Raw genomic sequence first — 11412 nt, 5'->3', positions numbered from 1 at the left:
TTCCCTCCCCCCTCCTGCCTTGTGCCTTGTCGATGGTGGGACAGGCTGTCGGGGATTGGGGGTCAGGAGGGGAGTTACAGGATTCCCAGCCTCTGACCTGCTCCTGTAGCCACAGGATTGCTATGGGGCTGAGGTCCCAGGTCAGTTTCTGCTCAATGGGAGCCCCCAGGATGTTGAAATTAATAAGAGGTGGGAAGGAGGGTACTACTTTTGGGTAAAACAAACAAGGGTAGGACTTATACAATTAAAAGTAGGGTCTTGGGTGGTCTTGTGAACACAGAGACCTAGGGGTTCAGGCACATAATTCTTTGAAGTTTGTGTCACATATAGACAGGGGTGTTAAGAAGGTGTTTGGCACGTTTGCCTTCATTGCTCAGAGCTTTGAGTATAGGAGTTGGGACATCACGTTGAGGTTGTACAGGGACGTTGGTGAGGCTTCTTCTGGAGCACTGCGTCCAACTCTGGTCTCCCTGTTACAGGAAGGATGTTATTAAGCTGGAGAGGGTTCAGAAGAGATTTACCAGGAAGTTGCCGGCAGTGGAGGTTTTGAGTTGTAAGGAGAAACTGGATAGGCTGGGGCCTTTTTCACCGGAGCGTGGGAGGTTGAGGGGTGACCTTGTGGAGGTTTATGAAATCATGGGGGGTGTAGATAAGATGTCTTTTGCCAAGGCTGGGGGGATTTCAAGACTAGGGGGAATATTTTTAAGGTGAGGGGAGAAAGATTTCAAAAAGACATGAGGATCAATCTTTTTACACAGAGAGTGGTTCATGCGTGGAATGAACTGCCAGAGCAAGGGTTGGGTGTGGGTACAGTTACAACATGGAAAAGACATTTGGATAAGTATGTGGATAGGAAAGGGTTTGGAGGGATATGGGCCAGGAGCAGGCAGGTGGGACTGGTTTAGTTTGGGATTACGGTAGGCACGGACTGGATGGGCCAAAGGGTCTGTTTCCATGCCGTACGACTCTATAAGTTACTGAAAACGGCAAAGAGTGATTTGGCTAGCAACAGGGAGCTGATTGGTTTGCACAACTGTGACCTCATCCTGGATGCCAATGGTCAACAGTCTGATAATGAGGCTCTGATTGGTTCAGGGCTACAAGGACAGCCTGTGGGCGTGCTCAGTATGTGGAGAAGCCTTTGGCTGTGTGTCTCTCCCTCTCTGCAGTAAAAATATCTGAAAGCTCATTATTTTCTCCCAGGAGTTGGTGTAAGCTGTGGCTTTTAACAAGCCATTTAGAGGCTTTTGCAGGAAAGTGAAGTTATCTCCATTTTAAAAGAAATTGGAAAGTTCTGGACAACTAAACGCATTTTCTCAGTGAAACCTGTGGACTGGTGCAATTGAACTATGACTCCCAGATTTTTCCTTCCATCCATAACACCAATGTTTCTTTTGTTTGACTCTGTTCCTCCCAGAACATCTCAGTTTCCTTTACCTCCAGTGGCTGTTCCACCACTCCTGGTGAGGCCAATATTTTTTTGAAGCAGTCGATCATCTTGCCAAGTAACACTAATCCCCTTCTTTAGTTCGCCTCCGCAAACCATGAGTTCTCCATCGGTCTTTAATCCAACTCTGTATAATGGGATAGGTTGAAGGAGCTGGTCATTGGCTTCAGAAAGTGGAGTGGAGGGCACGCGCCTGTCTGTGTCAATGGTGCTGAGGTGGAGAGGGTCAATATCGTCATGTTCCTAGGAATGATGTTCACCAAAAATCTGTCCTGGTCCAGCCACGTTGACGCCATGGTCATGAAAGCACGACGTCCTCAGGAGGCTATGGAAATTCAGCATGTCCGTAAAGATTCTTACCCACATTGATCAAATCCTCAACTTCCACGGCAGCCACCCCAACGCCCACAAACAAACCTGCACTGGGACACTGCTTAAATGGTCCAGGACACACTGCAACAGCCTGGAACTACGCAGGAATGAGGAAGAGCACCTATATAAAACCCTCGCAACTTCATCCGCAAATGCCTAGTAAACAGGCTACAACAGGATACAGTGCGCCCTAACACACTGGCCACACTGCCCTACATCAAGAACATATCGGAACTGATAACAAGACTCCTAAGACCACTAGGAATCATGGTGGCCCACAAGCCCACAGCCACTCTACGACAAACACTTGCAAGGATTAAAGATCCCCATTCCCACAACATGCAGAACCAATGCGGTTTACAAAATATCATGCAACGACTGCCACAAACATTACATGGGAGAGACAGGAAGGAAACTAGCCATCAGAATACACTAAAATCAGCTAGCAGCAAAACGGCACAACAAATTCTCCTTAATATCTGTACACTCAGACAATGAAGGCCATCAATTTAACTGGGACAAGGTAACCAAGCCAAACATAGACATGCACGGGAATTCATAGAGGCATGGTTCTCCACCCATAATGCTATCAACAAACATATAGAATTGGACCCCATATACAAACCCATACAGAACAAAACTGGAAATGACAGAACTCACCATAACGGATCGGAAAGTATAAATTCCCAGCAGAGTAGAATAACATCGCTTCATTGGAGGCCTCACTGATGATGTTACCTAGCATGGTGACGAAACGTCTGAATGAGAACAAGCCAGCTCGGCGAGCAAGTCAACAACCTCACTCTTGCCAACTTTTATAGATGCACCACAGAAAGCATCCTATCTGAATGCATCACAGCTTGGTCAGGCAACTGCTTTGCCCAGGACCGTAAGAAACTACAGAGAGTTGTGGACACAGCCCAGTCCATCACACAAACCAACCTTCCATCCACTGCCTCCATCTATACTTCCCGCTGTCTCAGGGAGGCAGCCAATATCAAAGACCCCTCCCACCCCAGTTATAATCTCTTCCATCGGGCAGAAGATACAAAAGCTTAAACACACACACCAACAGATTGAAGAACAGCTTCTTCCCACACTGTTATCAGACTGAATGGACCTCTCAAATTGTAAATTGTTGATCTCACCCTGTGTGCACCTTCTTTGCGGCCGTAACATTGTATTCCTCGCTCTGTTCTATTGCCCTGATGCACCCTGTGTGGTATGATCTGCCCGCGCTGCACGCAAAACAGAACTTTTTACTGTACCTCGGTACATGTGACAATAATAAATCAAATTTACATTCTCTCTTTAATTAACCCCACCGGGAAGCAAAAATGATATCACCATCCAGCGACTGCCGAAGTTCAGTGTCCCTCCATTATCTTTACTGATCTGCCTCCTGGACTCAAAACAGAAGGAAACCCCTCTCCCGTTGAAATGAAATACTCAGAACCTCTTTGTGAATAATCGGGAAAGAATTTTGACTTACCTGGGTCGTTTCTCCTTTCTTAATAATCTTCGGCTTTGGTATGTCCTGTGTTACCACAGTAGAAACATTCTTCAAACCACCTATTTTTTTTTGGTTCTGGCTCCTTCAGCTTTATTACTTTGACATCCTTCTGACTGATGTATCTTCCATCTGCAGCTTTTCTACCCTTGCAGGTTCTTCGTCGATTCCTGGACGAACATCACCCGACCTACAGCTGTCGGCATGAGATAGCGTAGGCATCTGTTGGCACTGCAATTTCTCAGGTCTGAAACTGACACTGGGCTGAGCGCGCTTTCATGTTTGCGTAAACGTTGTCCGAATAGAGTCGTAAAGAAGGGAAACAGACCCTTCGGCCCAACCAGTCTGCGCCGACCGTAATCCCAAACTAAATTAGCCCTACCTGCCTGCTCCTGGCCCATATCCCTCCAAACGTTTCCTATTCATGTACTTACCCAAAAGTCTTTTAAGTGTTGTCGTTGTATCCTCACCCACCACTTCCTCTGGAAGTTTATTCAACACACGAACAACTGTCTAAGAAAAAAAGTTACCCCTTGTGTCTTTTTTAAAATCTTTCTCCTCTCACCGTAAAAACGTGCTCCCTAGTCTTGACATCCCTCACCCCAGGGAAAAGACACCTTATTTCTACCCCGCGTGAATTTATAAACCTCTATAAGGTCACACCTCAACCTCCTACACTCCAGTGGAAAAGGTCCCAGCCTATCCAGCTTCTCCTTATACCTCACACCCTCCAGTCCCGGCAACTTCCTGGTAAATCTCTTCTGAACCCTCTCCAGCTTAATAACATCCTTCCTGTAACAGGGAGACCAGAACTGGTCGCAGTGCTCCAGAAGAGGCCTCACCAATGTCCTGTACAACCTCAACATGACGTCCCAACTCCTACACTCAAAGCTCTGAGCGACGAAGGCAAGCGTGCCAAACGCTTTCTTAACCCCCCTAACTAAATGTGATCTTTTGTAATCATGGCTTGCTTTACATTCTCAATTTTTTTTTACAGTAACTACAGTCTGATTGGGTTCATTTGTTGTAGGACTAAATTTTGATTCGTATCTCTGGGGGCGGTTTATAGGCAGTGAATATTGCTTTCTTTTCCACATATAACAGTTGCACAATCTGCCTATTGCTCTTCTGACAAACTGGCGTACACACTCATAACTGTACCAGCGTACCAATGTGAAGGTCCAGGCATTTCTTTTTTGGACATTCTGAGTGCTCAGATACCTTCTTCAGGTGAGGTGACATCTCTTTCGACTCTATCCTCAGCAAACAAGGACACTACGTAAGAGATTTCTGGTGAAGTCAAATCCCTCGCTGGAATCAGAATCATCTTCCGAGCTGCTCTCTCTTCATTCTTTCTGTCTTAAAGCTTTTCTCCAGCGAGAGTCATATTGCCTAAAGTCCCAATCTCTTTGGCATTCAAGCTTTTAAACATTCCAACCCCTCGTCTCTCACTTCTCTTTTCCATACCTTTCGAAATCAAGCTTACCTAGCTCCAATTCTCTTTACCTGTTCTTCCTTGAATTTCCTTCCTCCAAATGAAGTCTTCTTAATTCTCTCTGAATTGAAGCTGATTATAGCTGTGACATTGCAATTTCTCATCTCCCTCTAAATGTTAAGGAGATCATTGAAGCATTTCTTGGCCTGCGAACATCTGCTTTCATTTCGACCATCGATTTAGAGTCATAGAGCAAGGAAACAGGCCCTTCGGTCCAACCCGTCTGTGCTGTCGCCCAACATCCTGAATTAATCTAGTCCCATTTGCCAGCATTTGGCCCATATCCCTCTAAACCCTTCCTATTCATGTCCCCATTGAGATGCCTTTTAAATGTTGTAATCGTACCAGCCTCCACCACTTCCTCTGGCAGCTCGTTCCATACACGCACCACCCTCTGTGTGAAAAAGTTGTCCCTCAGGTCCCTTTCTCCCTCTCATCTTAAACCTATGCCCCTCTAGTTTTGGACTCCCCCTACCCTGGGGAAAAGCTATTCACCCTATCCACGCCCCTCATTATTTTATAAACCTTTATAAGGGTCAACCCCTCAGTCTCCAACGCTCCAGGGAAAACAGCCCCCAGCCTCTCCCTGTAGCTCTAACCCTCTAACATCCCTTTTCCGAACCCCTTTCCCAACATCCTTCCTGTAGGAGGGAGACCGGGATTGAATGCAGTGCTCCCAAAGTGGCCTCACCCATACAGCCGCAACATTACCCTCCCAACTCCCTACGCTCAACGCACTGACCAAGCATCCCAAATCCCTTCTTCACCGTCCTGTCTACCTGCGACACCCCACTTTCCAGGAACTATGTACCTGCACCTCTATGTTCAGCAACACTCCCCAGGACCATACCGTTTATCCGGTAACTTCTCATCAAGGATCTCAAACATTCCACCGACACGTCGCTTATTCCCAGAAAAAAATTCTCAGATTCAATCAAATTCAAAATCAAAATTCAATCTGTCCAATAGAGTTTAGCGTGTACTTGACGATTGCAAATCCCAGCCAAGCTCTCTCTCATAACGAAGTCAGCGCAAGGTACGAGTCAGATTCCAGAACGAACCCGGTCCCGACCCGAAACGTGAGCTTTCCTGCTCCTCTGATGCTGCCCAGCCTGCTGTGTCCATCCAGCTCTACACTGTGTTGTCTCCCACTCCAACATCGGCAGTTCCTGCTGTCTCCCTGGTTTGAGAGACTTGTTTCACTGTTGTTTAGTTAATAAACAGGCTGGTTTGTTAAGTGAGGCGTGTGCACACAAAGCTACAGATTCCCTCTGAAGATTTATTCGGCAAAAGCCGAGATAACATCGAAACAAAATCGAGCTTCCTAAATATGTATATTGAGAGTCGAAATGATCTCAAAACAGACAGCGAGCCAAAGTCTCAACTTGTTTCCAGGCAGAGGCTCAAGCCCACAATGATTATCCCACTGTATTTTACTTTTTCAATCTTTCCACAACCTGAGAGCCTAAACTTTCTTGGTTTGAATAATTTGCAGTTTTTCAACCAGGCTCTCCCATCGCCAGGGAGTTTCGCAGAGCTGAGGTTAACGGGCAAATTTGTTTTTTTTTATTGTCATGGGTATTTTACACTGAAAAATGCAGTAAAGTACAGCAAAAAGCTTCTACCATTGCCATGATCTGGCACCATTTTGAACATTTTAAGAATTTTTAAAAGAAAATAACGCAGCTTATGAAAAAATAAGAAACCAGCACTGGACCCAACCAGAGTTGAAGTCGCTGCTCCTCAGGCACATTCTTTCGCCACTGGGCCTACCTCACTGACGTTGCCTCTTGCCAGAGTCCCACGCCAGGCTCACCGTCACGCTCCAGTTCCAGAAAAAGCCGCCATTACCAAGCGCTCCTCAGATGGGAAAGTGGAAGCAAAATCTGAAAAGGAGTGGAGAAAAGAAAGAAGTGGATGGACCCCAGGCTGAGGAGTCTGGATGCTGCCTTTCCACCGTCGCCATTTTGAGTCCCCCTCCTTGGCCAAGTACTTTAGGGTGGGATTACGGAAAGGTTGATTTTCCCCTTGCGAGAGAGCCGCGAGGAGCAGGGAGTAGGCCATTCAGCCCCTCGCGTCTGTTCCGCCATTGAATGAGATCATGGCAGATCTCTGGCCCTAACTCCCATACATCTGCCTTCAGCCCATGCCCTTCAACACGCTCTACTGGGCAAAAATGGATCCAACTCGGATTTTATCAACGGATCCCATATCCACGGCCAATTCTGAAAGGTAGTTTTGCGTAGAAGTGCTTCTCTACTGAACAGTCCGGGTCTAATTCTCAGACTATGCTCCCCCCACCACCAGCCCCCGCCCCCCGCCCCAGCTCGAGAATCCCCAACCAGTGGAAATAGTTTGCCTTTATCTGTCTTTTCCAGTCTCTTCTTTTTTCTCTCTCTCGCGGAGGGTAATGGATCTGTAGAATTTGCGATCTCAGTGAACGAAGGGGCAGACTCGACGGGTTAAATGGCCTGATTCCCACTCTTATGTTCAGTCCTAACTTGCAGGCCCTTGTTTCAAGGGAGGTTGGAGCGTAAGGGCAGGGGGAGGCTTACTGTACAAGGCGCTGGGGAGACTGTAGAGCTGGAGTACCGCGAGCAACTTTGGTTCCCCTTATTTAAGGAAAGATGATCATTTTATTGGAGGCAGTTGGCTCACGACGATGATCTCTGGTCTGGTTGGGGGTGGGGTCTGTCTTATGAGCAAAGGCAAAACAGGTCAGAAGTCTACTTGCTCTCGCAGAATAACAGGTGCTTTCGGTTGGGATGCTCTGAGGGTCGGTGTGGACTTGCTGGGCCGAAGGGCCTGTTCCCGCGCTGTCGGGATTCTATGATTGTTGAAAGATGTTGTATTCTTTAGGGGGCTTGACGTGGCCAAAGCTGACATTTCTCGTCTAAGACCAGGAGGCGTAGTCTCAGAACAAAGGGAGCGCCAATTTAAGGCTGATGTGAGGAGGAGGAATTTCTTGAGTGGGTTGAGGGCCTCCTCCTCACCACTGAGAGCTGTGGGGGGATGGGGTGCAGAACCCTCGTGTATATTTAAGTCTGAGATAGATCGATTCCCGATCAGTCGGGGAATGAGGGGATCGGGTGGAAAACGCACATGAATAATGTCGGCCCAGGCTCAAGGGGACGAACAGTCTGTAACATGACTTTCGCCAGCCACTTGCCCTGGATGGGTGGGGGGGGTGGCAGCTTTGGCAACATTCAAGAAGCGCAGGACGTGCCAGCTACATCTCTCGGTTGGCGCCACTGACGCTCAACAGCAGCAGCGTGTACCGTCCACAAGATGCACCCTCGGTTCCCGAGGCAGTGCCTTCCAAACCCACGGCCGCTTCCGTCTGGAAAGACAAGGCGGGGCAGCAGATACAGGCGAGCACACGATGAATGGGAGGATCAGATAGAACTGGGTGCGCAGGTACGTTCATCCCTTAAGGTATCAGCGCGGGCAGTTACAGTGGTTCAGGAGGCACATGGGCTACTTGCTTTATTGACCGAGACGCAGGGTTTAAGAGTAGAGAGGTGATCCTGGAAGCGCATAATACCTTGGTTGGGCCATCTGGAGTTGGAGCAGCTGTGTGCGGTTCTGGAATCCACATTACAGGAAGGATATATAAAACAGTACAGGCCCGCGACGTTGTGCCGATCTATTATCCCACCCTGCATCTGATTGCATTGTAAAGAAACACGGCAGGTCTTGCAGTATCTGTGGACGGAGAGAGAATTAGAATATCGGAGTAATAGAGTCACACGGCACGGAAACAGACCCTTTGGCTCATCCAGTCCGTGCCAACCATGTCCCCAAATTAAACTACTCCCATCTGCCTGCTCCTGGCCCATACCCCTCCAAAGCTTTCTGATTCATATATCCATCCAAATGTCTTTTAAACGTTGGAACTGTACCCGCATCCGCTGCTTCATCAGGAGGTTCATTTCACATGCTAAGCAGCCTCTGTGTAAAACAAAAGTTGCCCCTCATGTCTTTTTTAAATCCCTCTCCTCTCACCTTAAAAATGTACCTCCTATCCTTGAAATTATCCATCTTAGGGAAACGATACCTACCCTCTACTCTATCTAAAGCTCTCGTTATTTTATAAACTTCTATCCGGTCACCTCTCTCAGCCTCCTATGCTCCAGTGAAAAAAGTCCCAGCCTCTCCTTATAACTCAGACTGTCCACACCCGGCAACATCCTGGTAAATCTCTCCTGAACCCCTCTCCTGTTGAATAACATCCTTCCTATAACAGAACGGGACACAGTGCTCCAGAAGCGGCCTCACCAACGTCCCTGTACAACCTCAACGTGACATCCCAACTCCTCTACGCAAAGCTCTGAGCAAGAAGGCAAACACCTTCTAAATCAGTTCTGAGGAAGGGTCACTGGACCCGAAACGTTAACTCTGACTTTTTTCTTCACAGATGCTGCCAGACCTGCTGAGCTTTTCCAGCAACGTCGGTTTTTTTTAAAGCATCTGCAGTTCTTTCAGCCTTTTTAACCACCCCTGTCTACTTGTGACGCAAACTTTAAAGAATTATGAACATAAACGCCTAGGTCCCTCTGTTCTACAACACTACCCAGGGCCCTACCATTAATTGTACAAGCCCTCCCTTGTTTATTGTACCAAAAATGCAACACCTCGCATTTATCCAGATTTTTCAGCCATTTTTCAGCCCATTGACCCATTTGATCAAGATCCCTTTGTAATCTTAGAAAACCTTCTTCCCTGCCTACAATGCTACCAATTTTGGTGTCGTCCACAAACTCACTAACCACGCCTTCTATGTTCTCATCCAAATCCTTTATATAAATGATAAACAAACGAGGAGCCAAAACCGATCCCTGTGGGACACCAATGGTCACAGGCCTCCAGTCCATAGAGCAACCCTCCACCATTACTCTCTGTCTCCTGCCGTTAAACCAGTTATATATCTGATTGGTAAGCTCACCCTGAATCCCATGTGACCTAACTTTACTGATTAGTTTACCACGCAGAAGCATGTCAGAGGCTTTACTGAAATCCAAATAAACAACATCTACTGCTCTGTTGTCATCAATCTTTTTAGTAACTTTCTCGAAAGGCTCAGTTAAGTTTGTGAGACACGATTTTCCTCGCACAAAACCATGCTGACTATCCCTAACCAATTATTGCCTCTAAATGTCCATAAATCCTATCTTTTATAATCACCTCCAACAATTTATCCACAACTAAATTCAGACTCATAGGTCTGTAGTTCCTCGGTTTCTCTTTACGGCCTTTCTCAAACAAAAACACAACATTAGCCACCCTCCAGTCATCAGGCACCTCCTCTGTGGTTATAGATGATGTAAATATTTCCCCAAGGGATCTCATAATTTCCTCCCTTACTTCGCACATTAGATCAGGTCCCTGAGATTTATCCACCTTTATATTCCCTAAGACCTCTGGAACTTCCTATTCTGGATAGTGAACTGTTTTTTAAAACATTAAAGTTTATTTCTCTGCATTCTCTCGCCTCCATTTCTTTCTCCACAGTAAAAACTGATGCAAAATATTCTTTTAGTATCTCTCCCATCTCCTAGGATTCAACACAAAGACGGCTTCCTTAATCTTTAAGAGGCCCAACCCGCTCTCCAGTTATCTTCTTGCTCTTAATGTCTTTGTAGAATCCTTTTGGATTAACCTTATCTGCCAACGCTATCTCATATCTTCTCTTTGTCTTCCCGATTTCACTCTTAAGAATGCCCCACACTCTTTATATTGATTAAGAGATTCAATTGAACCATGTTGTCCGTGTCTAAAGAAAATTCTCTTGTATTCTTGACTAGAACCTCAATATCTTTATTCATCCATTGTTCCTTAATCTTACTGGCCTTACCTATCACTCTAACAGGAACAAAATGCATCTTAACTCTCGTCATCACACTCCTGAATGCCTCCCACTCATCAGACATCCCTTTACCTGCCAACAGTTTAACTTTTGAACGTTCTTGTCTCATACCATTAAAATTTGCCTTACTCCAATTAAAAGCTTTAACTTTTATGGAAGGTTTATCCTTCTTCATAACCATTTTGAAACTAATAGAATTATGATCGCTAGACCCAAAGTGTTCCCCCACTTCTATTTCAGTCACCTGCCCTGCCTTATTACCCAAAACAAGGTCTAGTTTTGCACCTTCTCTCGTAGGAGCATCCACCTTTTGGTTAAAAAAAAATTTCTTGAGCACATTTGACAAATTCTTCACCATCCAAACCTTTAACACTGTGGTAGATCCAGTCAATGTTTGGAAAATTAAAATCTCGCCCCCGCCATTATCACAACCTTATTATGCTTACATATATCTGAGATCTTCCTGCATATTTGTTCCTCAATTTCTCTCTTCCTATCAAAAGGTCAGAGCAATGAAGGCAAGTGTGCTGAACGCCTTCTTAACCACCCTGTCTATTTGCGACACAAACTTCATGGAATTATAGATCTGAACCCCTAAGTCTCTCTGTTCTACAACACTACCCAGGGCCCTACCATTAATTGTGTAAGTCCTGCCCTGGTTTGTTTTACCAAAATGAGAGATAGGAGGAGAGAGAGGTGGTAGGAAGTGGGGGGGTGGGGGG

At 46.2% G+C, this 11412-nt stretch overlaps 1 long non-coding RNA gene across 1 annotated transcript in view; it reads right to left on the bottom strand.

Annotated features, from left to right (window-relative positions):
- LOC125488093 overlaps nt 1–3778 on the bottom strand; it is an 18823-nt gene extending 15045 nt beyond the window's left edge. Inside the window, exons 1-3 of the long non-coding RNA XR_007266210.1 lie at nt 3764–3778; nt 3312–3525; nt 2480–2557 (exon numbers count right to left, since the gene is read on the bottom strand). This is a non-coding gene — a long non-coding RNA (uncharacterized LOC125488093). The remainder of the gene's footprint in view (nt 1–2479; nt 2558–3311; nt 3526–3763) is intronic.
- Between the last annotated feature and the right edge of the window lie 7634 nt (nt 3779–11412).

The sequence above is a fragment of the Rhincodon typus genome, chromosome 49 (genome assembly GCF_021869965.1).
Source record: "Rhincodon typus isolate 14 chromosome 49, sRhiTyp1.1, whole genome shotgun sequence".
Taxonomy (NCBI): domain Eukaryota; kingdom Metazoa; phylum Chordata; class Chondrichthyes; order Orectolobiformes; family Rhincodontidae; genus Rhincodon; species Rhincodon typus.
This window is presented reverse-complemented; position numbering and strand designations above follow the sequence as displayed.